The 11,159-nt window shown below is 42.0% G+C and overlaps 1 long non-coding RNA gene across 1 annotated transcript; it reads left to right on the top strand.

Moving 5' to 3' along the window:
* Positions 1-551: 551 nt before the first annotated feature.
* Positions 552-10,082, top strand: LOC144772012 (uncharacterized). Its single transcript, XR_013599594.1, has 3 exons — positions 552-682; positions 6,667-6,723; positions 9,111-10,082. It is a non-coding gene; the product is annotated as an uncharacterized LOC144772012 (long non-coding RNA).
* The last annotated feature ends 1,077 nt before the right edge of the window (positions 10,083-11,159 follow it).

The following is an 11,159-nucleotide window of genomic DNA, read 5'->3' as shown; positions in this document are numbered from 1 at the left end:
CCCGCCCTTAAGGCGGGCGGTTCCGTTTCCGCCATCCTAATGTGCCCCGTAGTGTTTAGCTCTCCTTACATCACTGCATGGGCCTCACTGACTATTCACTTGAACTCCTCATCATACCATAGCAATGCCACCTCTCCAAATCTCACCTGTGCCTTTCTTATTACGTTAATGCAGGGAACATCTCTCAGTTCATGATCATGTAAGCTAAACATGCTGACATTTAAGTTTGAATATTTTAGGGAAAACCTCTATCTCTTGTCTCCCCCTTCAACCATTCCTTACACTAGCCTCCCTGTGAAGTGAATTAAATACATCCACATACTCCCCTGGCCTTCCTCACCTTCTTCATAATTTTTGTACTTCTCTCTGTGTCTTTCCAGTTACTCTGCAGAACGGAAAAGCAGTGAAACAGTGTGAAACATCTAAAAAGAACATACATGTAAGTATACAAAATAGAAGTAGTTGCATACTTTTAAATGTAAATAACAAACCTACAAACCTTAAAATATTGTATATATGTATACTATTACATTTCTTTCAGATACAATGACAGAGAGAACCAAATATATAACATCACAGAAAGGAAAGCAGTTACTAAGTCCAGTGGGCTCATCAACAACCAAGAAAGTGCATCAATAGAAAATATAAATTGGAAATGTACAAGATATCATTCTAATGCATGGTATGGGAGTTCCACCAGAAAAGGTGATGTTGTACACCACCCCACAAATGTGACAGAAATTGATGAAAGGGAGGTATTGCAGGACATATGAGAGGAAAACACTAACTCCCAGGAACCTGCAACTAAAATCCTAAAAGATATACTGCCTAAAGTCGCCAAACACATCACAGGCCAACTAACTTCTATTCCCACTTTAAAATGGTTAATTGCATGAACCAAAACAAAATGCCAGCCGTACTCCTCCTGCACCTACAAGATACCAAGACATATAAGTACTAGAAAATTTAACAATGACACATAATGAGGAGACTTTCCTTTTATATAACAACCTAAACAATGAGAAACAAATCCTAATGTTCTCTACAGCTAATAACTTACTAAAACTAAGCTGCTGTCAAACCTGGATTATGGATGGGACCTTCAAATGTGTCCCAAACCATTCACTCAGATATACACCATACATGGTGAATATCAAAACACAAATATCCCTTTTATATATGCCCCCACTACCAAATAAGCAATATCAGCACTTACTACGAACTCTTAAATCACATAAAATATAAAACAAATAATTACTACCTACAAAAAATAATCATAGACGATGAGTAAGTCATGAATCAAGCCATTTTAAACATTTATCCCCATACACAGCCATACAAGGCTATTACTAAACTACTCTTCAGAATCTTTTTAAAATTGCATGCTTATAGGCGACTTTAATTACTGGTATAACGACCCTCATGGAGGACCGCAATCTGCTGAGCTATCTGACCTCCTCACCAATTTAAACTACACCCAACAGATTTCCTTCCCCACCGTTGTAAAGGGCACATTCTGGACCAGGTCTGGACGTGTGGCGTGACCACTTCAACCCCTGTAATTTTTCCCTGTTTATGGTCCGACCACCATCTTCTAAAATTTACGCTCGTACTTCCAACCATACATAAAGTCAGCACAGTCGAAGGCGGCTTTGCCAGGCAATGGAATTCCATTAATAAAAAAGATTTCCTTAACACTCTGACCAACACTAACCCGTCTCCTGGCATTGCCATCAATGTCACTGAAGCTAATCTCACTCAATGGCTTCTCGAGGCTAGTAACATGCACGCGCCCCTTAGGAAAGTCAAACTAGCCAGACGTGCCGAAGCCTAGAGATGGTTCTCTCCTGAACTTAAATCGCAGAAATTAGCCCTGCGCCAGTGGGAGAGACAATCGTGTTGGGAATGCTCCTCTGACAGGAAATCGCTCTATACCACAGCCTGGAAAGAATATATGAAGGCCATTCTCTCAGCTAAAGCTGCTCACTTCTCCACACGCATTCTCAACTCCAATAAAAGCTCCCAAAAAATATTTGCCATTGTGAATGAACTGTCCAACCCAGACAGGATCCTCGCTAAGGCCACGTCTTCTCACGCACTGTGCAACTCACTAAATGATTATTTCCTTGTTGACCGCCATCCCCATGCACAGTAACAACTCCATACTTTGCTGCTTCCCCCCCATTAGCATCAAGATCTTTCAGGAGCACCTAGTTAAAGTTAAATCAGGTGCCCCCTCCGACTGCTGCCCACCTCATATACTCAAAGACTGCCTATCAGCCCACCCGGGCCCCGCACTCTCGCTTCTAAATGGATCTCTCTCGTCTGGTCTAGTCCCTCCAGCATTAAAAAAGCTATAGTGGTCCCCCTGCTGAAGAAACCTGGAGCTGACCCCTCACTTCTGTCTAATTACCGCCCGATCTCTTTGCTCCCGTTTCTGGCTAAAGTGCTAGAGACCCACATAGCCAAATGCCTGTCCACCTTCCTGGAAGATTCCAACTACCTCAACTCTCTTCAGGCAGGGCTCAGTCCGGCACACTCTACGGAAAGTGTTCTCCCCAGGCTCTGGTGCTTCTGGATCTCTCTGCCACCTTTGACACGGTTGACCACTCCATCTTGGTCGACCGTGTCAAACAAGCTGGCATCTAAGGAGCGGCGGCTTGTTGGCTCACCTCCTTCTTGGAAGATCGGACCCAGGCTGTCCGCCAAGACCATTTTTTGGCCCCATGGAGTAAAACCAACTGTGGTGTCCCACAGGGCTCCGCTCTCTCTCCCCCCATTTGTTCAATCTCTACATTGTCCTCCTGATTCAGTCCCTTAAAGATAGGAATGTGACGGTCTATAATTATGTGGATGACTTACAATTGGTTTTCTTGGTAGATAAATCGCATAGTTCCGTCACCGAATATCAGGCCACCATTCAACAATCGATGGACTATAACCACCTTAAGCTAAACCCCGGAAAGACAGAGCTTGTTCTTACTGGGGACTGCCATAAGTTTTGGGGCCCACACTAGTGGTCATCAGAGCTAGGACCTCCACCCTCCCCATTCGTATCAGCCAAAACGTTAGGAGTCACCCTCCACAGTGACCTGTCACTAAAAACTCAGGTGGGTTCGGTCATCTCTAAATGCTTCTTTCAACTGAGGAAAATTAAGAAAATACACTGCTTTCTTACACAGGAAGCTTTGATCCAAGTGGTTGTTGCCACTGTCCTATCGCATTTAGACAATACTAATTCTATATACTTGGGTATGCCGATCTATCTGTTCAAACGGTTGCAGATGGCCCAAAATCAGGCAGTCAGATTGATCCTTCGCCAACCTAGATGGCAACCAGCTACCCCTCTGCTGAAGGAATTACACTGGCTTCCAATCCCCCAATGCTGTGCTTTCAAGGCAGGCTGCCTTATATTCAAATCCCTGCATGGCAACAACCCCAAATTCATTAACAGCCTGATACTCAGGCACACACCCTCTCAGAACCTACACTCTGCCCACCTCTCTCTCCTCACCATCCCCGTCTTCAATCGAGAACAGCGAGGAGGCTGAAGATTTGCCACACTGGCCCCTAGATTGTGGCACTCCTTCCTGTTGGAGATCCCATTTTGCACCGACCTTTTGCAATTCAGGAGGTCCCTTAAAATGTGGCTTTTTGCACAAGCCAATGATTAAAGCTGTTCACTGTTAGCTCTAAAAGCCTATAGCGCCATGAAACCACCCGGTGTACAAGCGCTTTATAAATGATTATTAACATTAACATTTAACATTATCATTACTATCATTTCAATCAAAGCATATGGAGTCACCTCCAACAATCTGCACTATGGGCCTGATTATGACTTTGGCGGGGCGTCGCCGGGTTCACCCCCCGCCACACCGCCAAAGCTGTGGTCAGACCGACCACCAGATAAGGAGTTTCCTCCTGTTTGGCGGGATGATTTTTGGTGTTCCCACGGCAGTGCATCTAAAAATCTGCACTGGAATGGGAATGCCAAAAACAGTTCCTGCAGGGCATGGACTGAAAACATATATTAACTTACAAATATTTTTCCCTACCTAATACCACTTTAATAAAGTAGTAATAAGTATTGGAAAAATACCAAACCTAATTCTTACCTGCATTACAAGGCATAATGCAGAACACAGGGAAAGTTGAGGTGAAAACAAGATGGCTGCGTTTTAACTTTTGTAAAGGCAGTCATTAGCCAATTAGCTAATGACTTGTCATCATGTGTACTTCGGAAGATATAGCAAAATTAAAAACACCTAAATCATATCAAAATTTTACCCTACTTACCTACAGTACACCACAGAATCATCTGGGCACCATAATATATGATTCTTCCAAATGTCATCAAAGTCCAACTGATGGTTTTTACGCTATGCAAAATACAAAAGTCTATGTAAAAATGCATTGGATATTATGCCTGTTGTGTCCCCCCCTGTTTTCTTTGCACCCACTTGACCAAACACCACAAAACTTTCACTACTCTGAGAATTAAATGGGGACAGTAGGTTTTCAAAGTTTCACAGACATTCATCAAACGGATGCAAAGTTTTTAAGGGCCAAAAATTCTAAAAATCCCTAACTCTGGTGTATATTGCCTACTGGTGATCGCCAGTAGCTATTTATAGTTAGAACCAACTTTTTGCTAATAACTTTGGCTCAGTTTGACAAATCTCCACAACATTTTCAAAACTATTGTACCAGCTACTTCAGCTGCTGTCTGGAAAGTTTTGCGGCCAAGAAAAAGGGGAGTCCCGAATTGCTTTTCCCCCTGCAATGTCTATGGGGATTTAGCATTTTTTAAACACGACTACAGCCCGAACTGCTGAACGGAATTACTCCGAATTTTTTACAAAGGTATAACTCGGTCTAGAAAGAGCCCTCTTGGTAATGTTGTGTAAATCTGTTCAGTAGTTTGAAAGTTATTAAAGAAAGAAAAATATAGATATCCAGGATGCAGATCGTTCCGGATCCACCCACTGATCCACCCTAATTGGCTGGCCGCAACCTGAAAGAAAAGTTGTGCCCACCATTTTGTTTCTCAGTACGCCTGGGGGAGGAAGAAAAGTGAAAAATATCAAAAGGGGTCAAGATAGAGATATCCTAACCCCATAGGATACATGAAGGGGTCTCTGAGGGATCCTCATGGGCCAAAAAGTGCCCAATGTTTTATTTCTGGGCAAAACCATGGGTCCAATGTGGTGCTCAGCATGACCCCAGTATAAATTCACATAGGATCTGCGGATCCGAAACCCAAGAGATGACAAATACATCCACTTACACACTAAACCATGGTGCACATGGCCAAAGGCTGTGAATGACTGGGGTTGGGAGCATTTGGGGGGGGTGTTGACCGCAGGGCTTAGCCGCAGGCCGTGCGCTGTGATGGTTGTATTAACATGCAGTAATTATATATTACTTTGTGTTAAAAAAAATGAATTCACTGAAAAAAATCAAAGGTTACAAGGACGTTATAGTTAGGTTGACATTTTACCCACACAAAACCCTAGAAATGCAGCAGGTTGTATGGTTATACCCGGGGCTTTAAGTGGGATGAAAAAATTGGGGGGTCTCTCAAAGGGGCGTGGCCAGTGTAATTAGGGGCGTGCCTTTCACAAACATATGCTAAAAATCTGTGTTTAGCATAGTGTGCCGCTCGACTTGTATTTTGCTGTTTCTGTCATTGCATCCAGATATGTGAGACAACAAGTAACATCATACCTACAACATGTAAGGACCATCGGCTTCGTCAATGGTTATTAGTTGCATAAGATAAATAAGCTGCAACTATGGCTTGTTACATATAATATTGAAAAAGCTTTCAATTAAAGCCCTGGTGACCCTACCATAATGTTGCTGCTCTTGCATTTCAGAAAGAGAAAGGAAATCCAGAAAGAAAATGACTCTTTAAAAGATTTTCCTTCCCCCACAACGCTCACCTGGCATGACGTCATGCCGTAACTTCTCCACTAGTGAGAAGTGAGCAGTGTGGGCAGTGCACATCGATGTGCTTGCTGTCTCGAAATGGGTCTCTATCAGGATCGAGTTGAGACCCGTTTCGAGGCACCTTTTAAAAAACTGCTGGTGCTCAGACCCCTTGAGACCCAGCCCACTTAAAGCCCTGGTTATACCTATAGTTAGACTTATCTGAAGAAATTAGAACTTGTGTTGTTAAGTAACTTTAGGCCACAAGTTATAGTTTCATAACATAACTATAACTATAAATATAACTGCTGAATTTTTTTGTGTGAATGAAATGTCAAACTAACTATAATGTCCCTGAACATTTGTTTTTTTCAGTAGATAGTTATAGTTAGGATGTAGTTTCCATAGGAAAAGCGATTTTTGTTTTGCCAATAACTTTGGTGCAGTTTGATTAATCTTCACTAAATTTTCAAAATTAGTATGTCACTCCAGCTGCTGTGTAACAAGTTTTGGGGTGCTTTACCAAGTGGTGTTTGAGAAAAAGGTGTGTTTTCCCCATGCAATTTCCCGTAGAGATTTTGAACAGGACTATAGCTTGAACCGCTGAACGGAATTACACCAAATTTGGCACAAAGGTAGCTTTTGGTCCAGTAAATGTGCATATTGCTATTTGATGTAAATCCGTTCATTAATTTTCAAGTTAATAAAAGAAAACCAAATTTGTATCTCTAGGGATGCAGACTCTCCGCAGATCCACCCTCAGTGGCTCCTTGAATTCACGCACCAAAGGTAAGTCCTGGTTGGCTGACCGCAACCTGACAAAAAGTTGTGTCCTCCATTTTATATATTGGAAAACAGTCCCCGAGGCTGAAAAGAAGCATCTAAAATAAATGAAGCGGTCAGGTTAGAGCTTTCTAGATGTGGAAAAAGCATGTAAAATGGGCAGCAAAATGTCAGAAAACGTTTTCTTTTGCCACACAGGAAATCCGCGGATCCGTCGTGAGGCTCAGCGCGACACCAGTGTAAATCGGTGACAGATCTGCGAACCACACTGCAAATAAAAAACAAATATATATACGTATAATCACACATCCACTCTGACACCCATACAGACACTTTCGCACCCACTGTGACACCCAGACACTCAGACACCCAGTTAATCCCACAGACAGACGCGCTTACACCCACTGTGACACTCAGATACACACTCCCACATCCACTCTGACATCCATATTGACACTCTCACACTCATTCACACACCCAGACAGGCACTCTCAGACCTCACTAATGCCCATAGAACCACTCTCACACTGAGTGGCACACACAGAAACTCTCACACCCACTCACACACCCAGAGAGAAGCTCTAACACCCACTGTGACATGCATGCAAACTCTCTCACACCCACTGTCACATGCAGACACTCCCACACACACTGTAACACCCACAGTGGCTATGTAAACTGAGCTAAAGCAGTATAGGGGAAGCGTTCTGAAGAGACTGTACTTTCAGACATAAAAGTAGAGTGGTTTAGACATTTCTTATTATGGAGGACTAATTTTCTAAACCAGTATAATATAAAGGTAAATGCAGATGCAAACTTATAGTAGTATAATATTAAACAGTAACATTTTGCAGCACACATAGAAAGAGGAAATCACCTCTATTGATTTGTTTTTGTGCAGGAAGGTGTACCTTCTTGCACAAAAACAATCATCCCTACAACGCAGCCACCTTCACACCATGGTGCAAGGGTGCCTGCGTTGGTGCATTGCAGCCATTTGAGTGCCAAAAACCCCCAACTTTTATTGCTTAAATTAAATCACATAATGACACAATTAGTTTGTGCTATTTTCTGTGAATATGTGTTTGGACAGCTTTGTATAAACATTTATTGTTATCCCAATGGTGAAAGGGATATTAAAAACGTATAAACTATTTAGCTTTGAAAAGCGTGTTGTAGCAGGACCACTGTTCTTTTCTTGCATTTGCCCCCAGGTTCTGCACTATACTGGGTATCCCCATTGATTAATACTGCCAATTGAGTGAAGCACAGGGAACGAGGACAGGAATGTGCTGCATCTGATAGATACGGCACATTCCTGCCCTTTTCTTTTGGTGTAGGGCAGCGCAGCAGGAAGGCTTCTGGTGGTGCCCTATGGCAACATATTGTAAATGAGGCCCCCAGTTACAGTTTCACAAAAATACTTATGTACCCATTACTCATATAGCAGACAGTGGCTACCACACCCACTCACACACCCATAATACCATTCACACACCTATTTACTCACTTGTACATCCATGTTTGAGCTCTAGTTTGCCCTTACAGCTTGAGAGGACATCCACATAATGCAATCTGCACCACAGGAAGAGTTTTAAGAGGACTACTTCAGAACTCTTGAGAAGGGAGAACCCTGATTGTAGTTGACCTTAAAATCAGGGCCCCTAAGGGTGCTGGCTCTGAGAAGGAGAGACAGGAGTAGAGAGAGGGGATCCCCCAAAGAGAGAGAGTTCCCCACTGGATTTGATGCAAGAAGTAATGTCTCCTCCCAAACCCAGTCCCCTGAGGATCTCAAGGACAGTTAGGCTGAGAAGGACCTAAGGCTGCAGCTGGCCTAGGTGGCTGTAGAGGAGGGAAAAGCTGAGGTTGAGAAAGCCTTGGAGGAGAAAATTGTATTGTTGGCTAAGGAAGTGACTGTCAAGGAGGTGGATATAAAGGACAAATAGCTGTTAGAGTCTGGCAAAAACGGTGGGAGCAAAACTACTGTCACCAGTGTAAAAGAAAGAGTCCATATACCCAGAGACCTGGTGCCTAACTGTAAGGAGGGGGTGATATAGACAGGTTGTTTCAGGTATATGAAATAGCTCTAGAGGTACAGAGGATCTCTGAGGAGGATTGGAGAGATGACCTTTGGAGTCATATTCCTGGTGATGGAATATCCCAACTGGCCCTAGAAAAGGGGAAGAGGTTGAGGTATCCCATCATGAAGGAGGCCTTGCCATTAACTATGTATTTACCCCAGAGGAGTACAGGTTGACATACAGGGGCAGTCATAAAGTGTGTCACCAGTCCTGGGAGGATGTGGTGTGGTGCTTTTGAAATGTTTTTAAAAAGTACTGTTGTTTCTTAAGACTTTCTTTATAACACTTTTATACTTTTTCTTTTTTCCAAAGAGAACTGAGTAAGAAGGAACTTGTATCAGACTGTGAAAAACATGACGGTTCAATGGAGAGCCAAGAAAATAATTTAATATTTTTGCAGATAGTGCTTTGTACATCTATGTCAATGGAAACGCATCAGTTGCTACTTTATGCTTTTTACCTCAGTGTCTTTTGGATTGCAACATGTAATATACTGTACTGTGAAAGAAAGAACAGACTCATCGGTGTCTGTTCTAAATGTAGGCACATATTTTACCCACAACAGCACATGAATTCGAGGAGCACCTCTTGCTTGGTACGTTTTTTGCTAAAAACAATTCTGTAATTTCTCCAAGAAGTGTATTGTTTTTGTTGCAGATGAAGAACAGCATAGTTTCAAATCTGTGCTTTAAGTACCTGCAAACATTTGACTGACACAAAGAGCAAACTGGTGTCTTGAATTTGATGTTTTTAATGTTACAGTGTCTTTGTGTGAAAAAGTCATGTAAGTCATCTCAAGGATATTCTGTACACTTCAGAGTTTAAATCCAAGTATTTTTCTTTTTTGTACAATCTTTATGGTTGTTTTCCCCCCCCAATGTTCATTGATCATTCTTTACAGTACATCACATTTGGTGTGTGAGTATAGAACCTGAGAACAGTAAAAAAGAGAAAATGCACCCACACTGGATAATTGTACGGTGACAAGCATATGGCATTGTGCACAGTGAGTAAGCATCTGACTTACATTTTTGAAGGCAGGTGCTATTATAATAACTGCAGCTGAAGGTGGTTCTCCCAAGTGTAATGTACAGGTGGACTGTCCTGCTGCACCTACATTGTCCCACATGATTTAGTTGTGGCCTCTTTCTGGAATTGTTTTTAAGGACTTCCCCATAGAAGTTGTCACATGCAAATAATTTCTTGTGCTACCCCTGGATTACTGCTTGCAGCAAGTATTACAGTAGAGATATTTATCTGTATTCTTTTTTCCCTTGCTGGTATTGTGAGATGCTTCAAAACATCAATTTGTTGTCTGCTTTCTAAAGTACTTGTACACAAAAGTGTATATGTAAATTGTTAAATAAATTATGATATGTTTATTTGTTAATTGTTTGGTTTAAATTGTTTTGTAATGTGTTAATAAAATTCAATTGCTTTGTAATGTGTTATAATAAAAAGTATTTGCAATGTTATCAAAAGGTCTATTAGTAATTTTAATTATCGGTCACAAGCACACCCATACAGGTACTCATACATGAACTCACACACCTATAGAGTCAGGTACTGATATACCCACACATACACTCATACAGCCACTCAAAGTCCCATACAGTCAGTCACACCCATTTACACATGCAAACTGCTACTTAGATAGACTTACACACTCATACATCCATTCACACCCACTCACACACTCATACAGCCACTCCCACACCAAGCTACACACTGATATAGTAACTCATACTTCCATTTATACACTAATACATCTACTCACACACCCAAAAACATACACCAATACAGCTACTCACATACCCAGTCATGTACTGATAAAATTACAGACAGACTGACACATCCATGTACAGACCAATGCAGCCACTGAGACACCCAGACACTCACTGATACAGACATTAAGAGACCCAGGCTCACACTGATACAGCCACTGACATACCTAGACACACACTGATACAACTACTGATATGCACAGCCACACTCCAATACAGAAACTGACATACCTAGGCACATACTTATGCAGCCAATGACACACCCAGTCACATATCAATACAGCACTTAGACAATGAGCCAAAAACTGATACAGTCTCTCAAACATCCATACACATACTGATATAGCCAATGAAATACCCACTACACACTAATACGGACACTAACACATCCAAACAAATACTAATGCATCCAATAAGACACCCACGTACACACTGAAGAACACCCTGACACACCTAGGCATACACCTATGCATAGACTGACACACCCAGGCATATAGCAATATAGACACTGACACACCCAGCCAATTACTAATGCATCCAATAATACACAGAGGCACACCTGACACATACACCAACA

Source organism: Lissotriton helveticus, chromosome 8 (genome assembly GCF_964261635.1).
Source record: "Lissotriton helveticus chromosome 8, aLisHel1.1, whole genome shotgun sequence".
NCBI classification, from domain to species: domain Eukaryota; kingdom Metazoa; phylum Chordata; class Amphibia; order Caudata; family Salamandridae; genus Lissotriton; species Lissotriton helveticus.
The sequence above is the reverse complement of the archived record's forward strand: the minus strand, read 5'-3'. Positions and strand labels throughout refer to the sequence as shown.